The sequence below is a fragment of the Diplotaxodon limnothrissa genome, linkage group LG7 (assembly GCF_057381915.1).
Source record: "Diplotaxodon limnothrissa isolate DT_005_m linkage group LG7, D_limnothrissa_male_GT1.1, whole genome shotgun sequence".
In the NCBI taxonomy this organism is placed as follows: Eukaryota; Metazoa; Chordata; class Actinopteri; order Cichliformes; family Cichlidae; genus Diplotaxodon; species Diplotaxodon limnothrissa.
This window is the reverse complement of record NC_140602.1, coordinates 19,014,982-19,028,609: the sequence shown is the minus strand read 5'-3', so window position 1 is coordinate 19,028,609 and position 13,628 is coordinate 19,014,982. Positions and strand designations below refer to the sequence as shown.

At 43.8% G+C, this 13,628-nt stretch overlaps 1 protein-coding gene across 1 annotated transcript in view; it reads left to right on the top strand.

Moving 5' to 3' along the window:
- The first annotated feature begins 4,120 nt into the window (after positions 1 to 4,120).
- The window catches only part of plxnb2b (plexin b2b), a 157,411-nt gene continuing 147,903 nt past the window's right edge, over positions 4,121 to 13,628 (top strand). Inside the window, exon 1 of the mRNA XM_085359387.1 lies at positions 4,121 to 4,787. The gene's annotated coding sequence lies outside the window, so the exon portion shown is untranslated. The remainder of the gene's footprint in view (positions 4,788 to 13,628) is intronic.

Genomic DNA, 13,628 nt, shown 5'->3' with positions numbered 1-13,628 from the left:
ACACACACACATGCTTGCAGACTGTTCACACCAACCCACACACTGCTGCCACCCTGCTATTCCCAGCTTGTGGTTATTCCCAGACTGAGTCAGAACAGCACCATAAGCCTGTCTATCCCTTTTATACCAAACCTGATGTCTCCCTGTCGCACATGCTTTTTGCAAAGGATGTGAGCCCTGCAAACAGTAGCCACAGCTCGGTTTACTCGCACGCTCGCCCCTTTTTTAATTACTTGTAAGTCACGCTGACAGCTGGAGATGCACTTTGCTAAGTCAGGAAGCCATTCATATCAAAGTGCAGCCTATGCTTTAAATAACCCTTCCCCTGTCTCCCAGTCGAGTCTCTCTTCACACCTTTATCAATCACCACCATGACAAGATCCTGTGTCTGTGAACTGCTCCATCTGTTGTCTCTCCGTCTTTACGCTAGCAAGCGTCTTTACGCTTGCTACAACAGTATGTCTGCCAACCTTCACCTGGTGATAAAGGGAATAGCAAAACTGAAAGATAGTGACAATACACCTACACAGCGAGAGCACCGGGGCACAATTATGTGAACGTACAGGATGTTTTAACATCCTTATTCTTTACTGAAGAGATGATTGCGATGCACGCACACTGATGCTCACGCGCCATTACAAAAAAAAAGGCCAGGACACTATTACAAATGATTGGTTGCATGGATTTTTGTGTGAAAGCCAAGATCAACTGTTTTGTGTTATTTACCAACTGTGAAAGACTTACACAGTTTCATCTGTGGGACTCTCGTGGTTTCTAGTGAGGAATATAGCCATATGAACTCCATATGCCATCTGTATGGGAGGAAACGGCGTGATAAGTCACACTGCAGTCAGTTTACCTTAAACACAATAAACAATCCAAAAACAAGACACAGTGCCTTCTGTGCAATGTGGATTCATTACATTCATTATATCACACCTATATTACTACTGTGGGTAAGAGACATGCATATGCATATATGAACTAAATGATGCCATTGTAGGAAAAACGTCAAACAAACAAAGCTACAACAGAGACAACACTAGTAATAATGAACTATTTGTGAGTTTTACCGGATTCTTTTTTGTCTTCATGTATGATTTGTACACAAAGACAAGTGCAAGATGTGTAATTCACAGTACTGCCATGGCTAAAACAATCAAACAAATTCACAAGCACTAACCAAACCCCCCACCCCATCCGTTTTCAGAATTAGGCCACCTGGACCATATCTGCAAAGAAACCCTCTTAAATAAGCATGCAACTACTGTATGGTGCAATATAAAGCATTGCCCAATAGGTTGACTTAGGTTATGCTCCTGCTATTTTCAGGTTATAAATTACTGATTAAAAACAATATAAGCCGCAGCCAACAGAGGGCAGTCTGTCCCCATGACAAACAGACTTTGAACTCTGAACCTTGAATGTAATATGACCACTATATCACTATGGACAGCCGAAACGCTGTACCATAAATTACATTGTATTATATGTTGATAGTAAAACGTTTTACTGCCAAGACCAGCTGAGGGACACCGCGTGACAAATGGCGGTGTTTGACACCAGCGTGATAACATATCATCACTATTCAAGCAACATAAAGGCGAGCTGCAGGAAGGTATGGGCGCATTGATCAAAATGTCATCACAGTCAGGCTATCTTAGCAAAACAAAGTGAACTTCTATTCCACTTCAGTTAATTTAGAAAGCCTTGACTTGGACTCTACAGAGATCCCCTGGGCCAGCATGTTCCACGACTCTCAGCAGCCTCATTACTCTTTAGACAAACAGATTTGGACATATTGAACTCAGACCCCAAACAAGCCAGCTCTACCCCCGCCACTTTCCACTCTCCCAGTCCGATGTGTGATTGGAAGGTGTTTGTCTCTCTCACTCCATCTCTGGGTGTCTGTTTCCTTGACACTTGTCTGGCTTGGCCTACTTTCTTCTTGATCTCATCAGTCAGTGTGAGGACCTGTGAAGGCCATCTCCCCCATCTTCGCCAGCTCTGTGCCTGTGTCAGCACTTAGGGACTGACTCACACCCCCACGCTGTCTCCACTCTTTTGCTCTGGGGCGAAGGCAGCACATCTCCTCGTTCAACAGACAGTCTCATTTGCATGCCCATAAATCACTCTCGGAGCTGACACGCAGCCACACAACAAGGCATGACACAGTGTCACAAAACTCAGTGCGCCAAATTGCAATGTTATGTGATATTAGGCTCCAAGGCAAAAAAACAAAAAAAACACTGGGTATAACCTCTTGAGTGAAAAAGAGCCAATCAAGCTCAAAGAGCACTTAAAAACACATATGGCCCATATCTGAAATCAATGCTACTTTCAGTTCCTTGCTGCTTGCATGTCTGAAGAATCTGCAGAAACTCTGACTCGTATTTTGTTTTAAGTGATGAAAACATATTGCTGATTTAAAGGTTGCACAGAGTCACGGGCCAATGAGAGATTGTTTCACTATCTGGATTTAAGAGCTGCAAAGACGATGCTTCTCGTGATTAACGATTCACAGTCGAGGTACAGCGATCACACCACTAATTTGTGGTATAATGACTACTAATACAGCTCTTGTAAATTCACAGTCAAAACGGGGGCTTGGTGAATTATAAATAAACGACGAGTGGTTGCTTTTGAAAATATTTTTAAACCAAACAGAGTCCCTGGATTGCCTCCCTACATTAATCTGCATTCATTTGTATGGAGTGCTGGTGGATTATTTATGTCTCTGTTTTGTTGTTTATCGGGGTTAAAGGAGCAATTAACATAATTCATAATTCATCCACTTTAAATATACCAGTAAAGCACCTATTGTTTACGGCATTCTGACAGCTAATTTACAGTGACTGTCAGGTCGCTTTAAAGGAAGGCTTCTGCTGCCAATCATGACAGACAATGTCAGGGAAAACTTGCTGGGGGAATCTCACAGGATCAACAAATGCCAGCTCAACAGCAATGTGTCTTTCTCTGGAGACATGACAGGCCTCCTTGTCAACAGTTCTTGCGAGAACTAGTGAAAACCCTTTCCAATGCAATATGTGGTGGAAGCTTTCCACAGCGATGCCTGTTGATTATCCTGGACGAATGGAAATGATGTACTTTTAAATGCGCACTGATTTAAAGGTGCTGAAAGACCCTGCAAACTGCTTGAGGGAAGGTGGAGTGCAAACCTGAGGAGTGCATGCCCTGCAGTTAAACACATATTAGGCTATGCTTCAACAAAAGCTGCTGTAATTGTAATTGAGTTAATAGAGTCTAGAGAATCTATTTTGAGACCCAAGAATAAATAAAATACAAATGTTATGGTTCAAGAGTTGGGTTGCTCCAGGAAGAATTTTGGATTCCTGACCTCAGTATTTCATAAATGCACCCCACGCCCACATAGTATTGTGACGGGAGTGGAAGAAAGCTAATGAAACAGTGTGAGTGATAACTATATTCCATTAAGCCGCCTCGGCTGCTGGGTCCTTTTATGGATCTATAACGGCTCAGTGCCACACCGTCATGGTTTACTGAGACGCCACAGTTAATAAATAAATAACCAAGACATTGCGTTGTTTTCTTGTAACCACCATTTCCTATCATGCATGCTGATGGGGAAGCCTTTATTATGTTATTTTGGTGGCAAAGATCAGCAGCATATAACTGCTTAAACAAAAATAAAATCTAAGTCATCTGTGGCTTCCACGTGGTTAGTTGTCTGTTGCTTTTGGGGAACTAATTTCCTCACTTGTGATGTGGCGGGAAAACTGCTGACAGATTCTGTCCCAATAAAGGCGATTTAACGTGGCGAGCTCTAACTAGACAGAACTGTGCGTGTGCCTGTGTAGTGTACCATACACCCGGGTGAGAATGGGATCAGTTGAAACCGAAACCTAATCGGCTGTTTTCCACACATTCCTAACAATTCTTTGCGAGCACTGCCTGGATTGACCTGGAACCGCCCCCGCAGACTGAGGAGTCCGGACCACAATTTGGGAACCACAGTACGGCGGCAGGGGGGGCTTACCACACCGCTACCATCGCGCGGAAATATTTCGGTGCGTCAGAGAACAGACGATACAAGTTGCTCCGTTTTCCCTCCCCGCTACTTCCCGGCTGTTGTCTCCTCGTACAGTAGCTTCGCCGGCTGAGTGGAGTAGGAGGAGAAGGAGGAGGAGGCGAAGGAGAGAGAGAGGGGGGGTCAGACTACTTCCTTTTGCGATCCGAGCGACGTCTGTTCTCCGTTCAGTGCGCACTTCTCTCTCTTTCTCTTCCTCTCTCTCCCCGTTTCATCCCATTGCTTTTTTTCTGTATTTTTTTTTTACTTCCCCATCCCTATGTACAACCTCCGCGTTTCCGGACGAGATGACTGTCAGAGCGAGCGCACGAGCGCATCCCACAGGTGTGTCGCTTGCCAACTGATCTGCAGCTACGAGACACGCACACCTGGAAACTAACCTACCATGTGACTCGGCACCTGGGCGTGGAGAAAGTCCCGAAATTCTAAGCAAAGACACTCTTTTGTTGAAGGAGTTGTTCGCGTCGTCTTTCAGCGGGAATTGACAATTCGTGTAACCAAGCAGTCCGGGTTTTGTTTTTCTTTTTTATACTACGGAATAGTGCCTTTCTGAAGCCCCCCCCCCTTCACAGGAGAGGCGAGTAAAATGTAAACTTGCTTACGGACGTCTTTCTCCTTTTTTGTATCGTTCAACCAGGAAGGAGGGGGTCGATTCTTCAGGATTTGGAGTATTCGCGTTTGTGCCACTGTCTTCGCTCTCTCTTTTCCCCCTTTCAAGGTGAGTTCCAGGGGGGGTGCTGGTGTATCCCCGTTAAAGCGGGGTTGGGACTGTTTGCTTCATAGTTCATAAACGCAGAGTCAATTTCAGACCCCGGTGCGTATGGAACCAAGTTTGGATATCTTGTTATGCGCCCGATTGACGGAGCAGGGGAGCGTAAACCTTGTGCCAGGAACGCTGTTACGCTGATGTAACGCCGCTGTTCTTTGCTTGTTATTGTTTTAGTTATTATAACGTTTGTGGCTTAAAAATGTACTACAAAGAGAGTTAAACGGTGCTGTTTGGTTTTCTTAACATTCTAAAACAGTGTCCTTGACGCCGTCTTTTTACAGGGCTTTTCAAAATCTCATTACAGCCCGTAGTTGCATAGTTGTTGTTATGGCTGTCTGGGTGCCAACTTGCTCTACTTTTCTCAAACTCAACAGCTGATTGTTCTAGAAGACAAACCTCTGGGAGACATTCTTGTCTCGCAACCATGCATTTCACCTCAGCAGCGCTACGAGACGTCTGTCCCCACAGGCAGCTTCAGAGAGAAATGGGCATGCGAACTGTGTCCCTCACCTCTGGACACTAGGCTGTATATCAGCATGAGAGAGGACAGAAGTGGTAGTGAACTACGCCTTCTGTTTGTCTTTCTTTTCTTTTTTTTTGCTTTCTGTCTTGTCTCTCTTGTGGAAAACAAGAAGGACAGAAGCACTATTCATGTCCCTGTTGAATCTCCTGTGTAGTTCTGTCAGTCTGTATCTCTCCGTCCCTGGCGCAGACCTCAACAGACCACTGTACTGCCTTGTTGCCTTTCTAAATAGTGCTTTTATTAACAGCCCTTGCCATCCTCTGACCCCTCTTTGTGGAGAGGTCTACTGTATGTAGGATGCTCCATCGCCCTGGGGATTATTCTCATTAAATAACATTATACAAGCAGTCTCATAGTGGGAATGGATTAGTAGTGTGAGGGGAAACATGAAAGCAAGAAAGGTGGCTGTAGGTGGTAGTAAGTAGTGGTGGCTTGGAGGGATGTTACTGTAGAGCAGGGGTCAGCCTCCCAATACTCTGGCTGCACAGGGATAAATGCCATCTGCTCACATGGACACACACACAGGCAATTGAGAACCAAGCTGCTTCCTTGTCCTTTCCCCCCCTTTTATGCCACCATCTCTCTCTCTTCTTTCTTTCTCTCACTCTGTCCCACACTGCTTCATTCAGTGTTTATCTCCTCTGCTCTGAATAAATAGAGACACCTTATCTGCGCAGAGGAGAGCGGTGATAAATGTTTTCTCCTGCTCCCCGCAAGGGTGAAGAAGACAAGCGTACCACGCTTCTTCATCATAGATGCTCTTTTCAGGACAACTGAATAGGAAGACATTTCTCATTCAGGTCATGCTAGTGTTTCAGGATTCTGCAAAACAATCCCGAAAGCCGAATGCAAGCTCATACGCTGTAATAGGAAAGCGGGGAAAACAACAAGCAAAGCAAGCATTTCCGTGAGCCCGCTTTCACCCCTGCCTGACTTTTATGGGAAATATGCAGTTAGGTTTCAAAATGAAACTTTGCCATATAATCCACTGTGTGTATTTTTGGATCTGGTAAATAACCTCTGACCAGTTGAGAACTAGAGCTAGTGAATCACTGGGCAGTGAGCACTCGGCTGTAAAGCTCCTACGTGTTTTTGGTTGTGCTAAAGTTCATCCTGTAACTTCGTAGTGCTGCACAATTTTTTGCTCATATCTCAAAACCATGTCGTCTCCTACATATACACCGGTTTGGCAATATTTTTGTGGTCAAATGAATTTAAACTAATCCACTGTGGGGGTTTTATGTTTCCTTTGCTCTGGATTACTGACTTCTGCCGTTTTCATTTTAAAAAATGAAACCATAATCTTTGTAAGCAACAGGCAATCCCATTTCTCCTCTATCTGCCACAAATTCACCCCTAAACCGATACTTGACATGTGTATATTCATCGCAAAAGGTTCATGTCAGTGTACTACCGCTAGTTAATCTTGTTTTTTCTGACCATAATAAATATAGTATGTCATCTGATTCATAATTTAAATGCCGTATTTGCTAGGCTTACTTTCACTTTTGAAAGGCATACTGTCAGATATTGTTTGCACAACATTTTTTGTTTCCGAGTGGACTTTGTAAACTTACTGGTCATAAAATAGGTGTGGGATGCATGAGTACTTTGCTCCTCTCCCTTAACAGAAGTACAAATAGGTTTCAGGGGAGTGTGGGTAAATGTTTGAAGGGTGTGTCAGTTTGGCATTAGAGATTTCCTTCAGATTGGCGATAGGCTCGTCTTTTTATGTCCGAGGATTATCCCGTGATGAAGGGACGTCATGCTGAGGTGGATTTCTGATCTTATCACCACAGGGTTTTACAGTTGCCACCCCTGCCCTGGGATTCCACAGCCTTGTCCTAAACTATCTTCTCAGCAGCATTCCTGCCGTTACACCACCATCTTGACCTGATTTGCTGTTGTTTGTACTATGGAGGTCATGCTACTAGATATATGGCATTTGGTCCCAGTACCAATAAACCTCCTCTGCTTATACACATAAACACAACAGTGAGCTAGGACCACTTCAGCCTAAACCACGTGACACCAGCCTTTGCAAATACTGTTTTCTAAAACAGATGGACATCAAACTGGTTTTCCAGTCTTACTAACCACTCATTCACCCATTCATGGAGGGCTTTTTTTGCCTATGTCGTGCACAGTCATACACCACTTTGGAGCTCAATTACAGTACTGTGAAAAAGTATTTGACTCCTTGCTGATTTCTTAGCTTTTTGCATATTTCACAGTAAATACAAAATGCAGTTTATAAATGATTATTTCATTTATTAAGGGAAATAGGTTATCTAACCCTAACTGGAACTTTGTGGAAAAAAAAAATCCCCCCTAAACCTAATAAGTGGTTGTGCCACCCTTGGCAGCAAGAACTGCAGTCAAGCAATGGTAATAACTGCCAATAAGTCCTTGACATCACTGCCGAAGACTTTTGGTCCACTTCTCTTTGAAGACTTGTTTTAATTCATCCACACTGGAGGGTTTTTGAGCATTAGCGGCCTTTTTAAGGTCATGCCAAAGCATCTCATTCTGATTTAGTTCCGTACTTTCACTAGCCCACTCCAAAAGCATCTCTCTCTTTTTTTGAGCCATTCAGAGGTAGACTTGCATAACCCAACCTTGAGGGAACAAACTGATGACATTCTCCTTCAGGATTCTCTGGAGGACAGAATTCATGATTCCATCAATTACGGCTAGTCATCCTGTTCCTGATGCAGGAAAGCAGCCCCAGGCCGTCACACTACCACCTGACTGTTGGTATGATGTTCTTTTTATGAAGTGATGTGTTAGTTTTGTACCAGAGGAATACAAACCTTCCAAAAAGTTACATTTTTGTCTTATCAGTCCACTGAATATGTTCCCAAAAGTCTTCCTTATTAAGATGTGTTTTGGCAAATGTCTTTACGTTTTTGGGGTCTTTTTGGTCAGCAAGCATTTACTCCTTGGAACTCTCCCTGTTTTGCCCAGTCTGTTTCTTATTGTTGAATCCTGAACTGTGACCTTAACTGAGACAAGTGAGGACCAGAGTTCTTTAGGTGGTGTTCAAGGTTCTTTTGTAACTTCCTGGATGACTTGTTGATGCAGTCTTGGAGTAATTTTGGTAGGCTGGCCATTCCTATGAAGTTTCACCAGTGTTCCAAGTTTTCACTGTTTGTGGATAATGGCTATCACAGTGGTCTACTGAAGTCCCAAAGTCGTAGAACCGACTTTGTAACCCTTATCAGACTGATAGATGTCACAGACTTTGTTCCTCAGCTGTTTCCTTAGATCGTGGCATGCTGTTGGAGATCTTTTACCCTACTTCACTTCGTCAGGTGACCTGATTCAACAGGTCTTACTGTATTCAGGCCTGGGTGTAGCTAAACTAAAACGAAACTTTAAAAAAATGTGCTAAATCAAAGTTAACGATTTAACAATTATTTAACTAATTTAACTATTGTTAATGTTTTTGATGATCAGAAACATTACATTCTAGCTTTTGGTTGTCCATGTCACTGATTGTCCAAATCAATCCCTATATATCACTTCAGATCTCATCACACCTGTTGGTGCGCATGCACTGTCATTTCACGGGTTCTTTTTATCTATAGGTACTCCAGTACCTGTGGCATCTTTAATGCCATCATGTTTTCCACAGCTTTGTATCAGCACGATACCAAAGCAATGTGACGTTCCGACTCAAATGAAACCCTCGCGACTCAGCCACATCCACTTAGAATTAAAAATAGCATAACAAACTTGCCAGGTGTGACAGTGGTAATTTTCATCCCTACTCCCTCAGCAGCAGGCTATGAGATGGGCTGTGTGGAGGAAGAAACCAAGGCGAGACAAAGCACTCATCTCCCTCAACAGAAAGTTCCCTGCAACGGTTTAAGCTGGTCTGCTTGCAGAGCAGTTCACAAATAAAGTGGTCATGTACAGCTCAGTGGGGTGTACTTTTACCACTATAACATTCATGACACTTTGTCAGCATGCTGTCTTTTAGCCCACGCCAACAACCGAACATACCATGCAGTCGGTTCTTGAGAAAATGTTTTCCTCAGTGCTGCTGCATACTTTCACTGGTTTCCCCCCCACTCCTGCCCTTTCTGCTCTTTCTCTGTCCTCACGTCCACCTTTTAAACATTGTGACTCTTCTTTCCCCTCTCTGTGCATAAGAGGAATGTGATGAATATTGTAAACACACTCGCATTCCTGAAGGAGCTAAATTATTTGCATAGGGAGGGAGCTTCCTTTTTATTACTGAGTTAAGTGGTTTTGTTCAGGATGTTCTGCAGAAGAACTGAGATATCCCATCTTCTTTTGAGGGCGAGAGAGCAGAGGAGGAGAAGAGTGATGATGATGATGTATTCAGAGCTAAGCGAACACTTGAAAAAGTTAGCCCAGAGGAAATCATGATCTGCACTGCTGTTCAAAGGGCGTTTTTTGGGAACGAGTGTGGTATTGGCTGTCGGCGTCATCGCATGGATGAAGGCTGAACTCGGTGATGGATAGAGAACACAGATGTTTGCCTCGGTTTCTCCCTCCTCTCACCAGCTTCCCCTGTGGCACCTGAGCTGACTGGTTGAAACTGACACATAGTATCACAGAGGCTACTGATGTGCCTGCTTACTGGAAGCAAGTCAACCAACCCACCTATTTAGGCCGCTGGCAAAGGTTAACAACCACTGAGTCATTTTGCCTGACAGCCCAGAGGAGGGTATGTGAAAATTTATCACAAGTGATGAGATTCGTGGGTCACCTTGATTTATCTGAGCAAATGTGTTCACTTCACAGGTTTTGTATTGGCAGGAGAAAAGTGAGCAGCAATTTCATTTTTATTTTTTTATTTTTTGCTTTGGTGCATATTGCTATGAAAAAAATAAACACTTTAGGTCGTGCCCGCTTCAGTCAGCTGGAACGTGAAAGGCCCACCTCCCTAGCCATTACGATGAAAAGACAAGTCATATCTCTCAGACTTTTAACACATCGAAGATGAGACGATGCTTAATTCCGCACAAATTGAGCCGTCTGTGCAGGATTTATCGGCCCATTGATAGATCTTTGTCGAGGAGATCTAGGTTTAAAAGAGGTTTGCAGAAATCTCTGACTAATAAAAACTATGTAGAGCTACAGTGGGGCAAAAAAGTATTTAGTCAGCCACCGATTGTGCAAGTTCCCCCACTTAAAATGATGACAGAGGTCAGTAATTTGCACCAGAGGTACACTTCAACTGTGAGAGACAGAATGTGAAAAAAAAAATCCATGAATCCATATGGTAGGATTTGTAAAGAATTTATTCGTAAATCAGAGTGGAAAATAAGTATTTGGTCAATAACAAAAATACAACTCAATACTTTATAACATAACCTTTGTTGGCAATAACAGCCGAGCAACACGGACTTTCAACTCCCGCCACAGATTTTCTATGGGGTTGAGGTCTGGAGACTGGCTAGGCCACTCCAGGACTTTCAAATGCTTCTTACGGAGCCACTCCTTTGTTGCCCGGGCGGTGTGTTTTGGATCATTGTCATGTTGGAAGACCCAGCCTCGTTTCATCTTCAAAGTTCTCACTGATGGAAGGAGGTTTTGGCTCAAAATCTCACGATACATGGCCCCATTCATTCTGTCCTTAACACGGATCAGTCGTCCTGTCCCCTTGGCAGAAAAACAGCCCCATAGCATGATGTTTCCACCCCCATGCTTCACAGTAGGTATGGTGTTCTTGGGATGCAACTCAGTATTCTTCTTCCTCCAAACACGACGAGTTGAGTTTATACCAAAAAGTTCTACTTTGGTTTCATCTGACCACATGACATTCTCCCAATCCTCTGCTGTATCATCCATGTGCTCTCTGGCAAACTTCAGACGGGCCTGGACATGCACTGGCTTCAGCAGCGGAACACGTCTGGCACTGCGGGATTTGATTCCCTGCCGTTGTAGTGTGTTACTGATGGTGACCTTTGTTACTTTGGTCCCAGCTCTCTGCAGGTCATTCACCAGGTCCCCCCGTGTGGTTCTGGGATCTTTGCTCACCGTTCTCATGATCATTTTGACCCCACGGGATGAGATCTTGCGTGGAGCCCCAGATCGAGGGAGATTATCAGTGGTCTTGTATGTCTTCCATTTTCTGATGATTGCTCCCACAGTTGATTTTTTCACACCAAGCTGCTTGCCTGTTGTAGATTCACTCTTCCCAGTCTGGTGCAGGTCTACAATACTTTTCCTGGTGTCCTTCGAAAGCTCTTTGGTCTTGGCCATGGCAGAGTTTGGAGTCTGACTGTTTGAGGCTGTGGACAGGTGTCTTTTATACAGATGATGAGTTCAAACAGGTGCCATTCATACAGGTAACGAGTGGGGGACAGAAAAGCTTCTTACAGAAGACGTTACAGGTCTGTGAGAGCCAGAGATTTTCCTTGTTTGAGGTGACCAAATACTTATTTTCCACCCTGATTTACGAATAAATTCTTTACAAATCCTACCATGTGGATTCATGGATTTTTTTTTTTCACATTCTGTCTCTCACAGTTGAAGTGTACCTCTGGTGCAAATTACTGACCTCTGTCATCATTTTAAGTGGGGGAACTTGCACAATCGGTGGCTGACTAAATACTTTTTTGCCCCACTGTACTTATACCACCTGTACTGCATTTTCCCTGCACTTTTTGTTCCTGTCCGAGTTACTCTATGTGGAGTGCCATTTAATCCTAGCCGAGGCACCAGAGACTACAATTCATTTTTATCCAAGTGAGTCATTTCACAGTTAATCCTCAAACTGACCAATTTCCTCCTGCCAAGATCATTTTTAATTATCACCTCTGCTTTACAGCTAAAATGCTTTACAGCTAAAATGCTGGTTTATGTTAATATGGTTGAGTGCAGGCCCTCTTTTTTTTTTTCTTTGTTTTTTCTTTTTGTTTTTTTGATCAAGTACACTGGGCGATTAATTAGGAAGAACTGAATGTGAGTGTCAGCCAGAAACGGTGGGTGTCAGATGCGTAAGGGGTCACTGCACTGGCAGCAGCTGCAGATGAAGGTCACACCAACCTGAGAGGGACGTGGGGGACCGTAATGTGGCAAACTGAGGAAGACCTAGAGGAATGGTGTGTGCCAGTGTAACTTTGTTAAAGAGATGAATGATCCGTCTGAATCTAAGGAACCCACCTGGAGAGCCTTTAAAAAAAATACACAGACTTCTTAATGAATTGGGGCTTTAAAAGAATTTGAAATTGGGCATATGTTTAAAAACATATTTTTTGTTACCAACAGTGGAAAAGTTGCTACTTAGATAAAGTAATGTAATACACTTTATAGCTTAAAAATAGTACTCATATATATATATATATATATATATATATATATATATATATATATATATATATATATATATATATATATATATATATATATATATATATATATATATATATATTAATATTAAAAAAAAAACAAAAAAACAAAAAAAAAAAAAACACCCAGCACGCCCCTGCGGGCGGTTTATCCTTCAAGCTCGGGTCCTCTACCAGAGGCCTGGGAGCTTGAGGGTCCTGCGCAGTATCTTAGCTGTTCCCAGGACTGCGCTCTTCTGGACAGAGATCTCCGATGTTGTTCCCGGGATCTGCTGGAGCCACTCGCCTAGCTTGGGAGTCACCGCACCTAGTGCTCCGATTACCACGGGGACCACCGTTACCTTCACCCTCCACATCCTCTCGAGCTCTTCTCTGAGCCCTTGGTATTTCTCCAGCTTCTCGTGTTCCTTCTTCCTGATATTGCTGTCATTCGGAACCGCTACATCGATCACTACGGCCATCTTCTTCTGTTTGTCTACCACCACTATGTCCGGTTGGTTAGCCACCACCATTTTGTCCGTCTGTATCTGGAAGTCCCACAGGATCTTAGCTCGGTCATTCTTCACCACCCTTGGGGGCATCTCCCATTTTGACCTCGGGACTTCCAGGTTCTACTCGGCACAGATGTTCCTGTACACTATGCCGGCCACTTGGTTATGGCGTTCCATGTATGCCTTGCCTGCTAGCATCTTGCACCCTGCTGTTATGTGCTGGATTGTCTCTGGGGCATCTTTACACAGCCTGCACCTGGGGTCTTGCCTGGTGTGATAGACCCCAGCCTCTATGGATCTTGTGCTCAGAGCTTGTTCTTGTGCTGCCATGATTAGTGCCTCTGTGCTGTCTTTCAGTCCAGCTTTGTCCAGCCACTGGTAGGATTTCTGGATATCAGCCACCTCCTCTATCTGCCGGTGGTACATACCGTGCAGGGGCCTGTCCTTC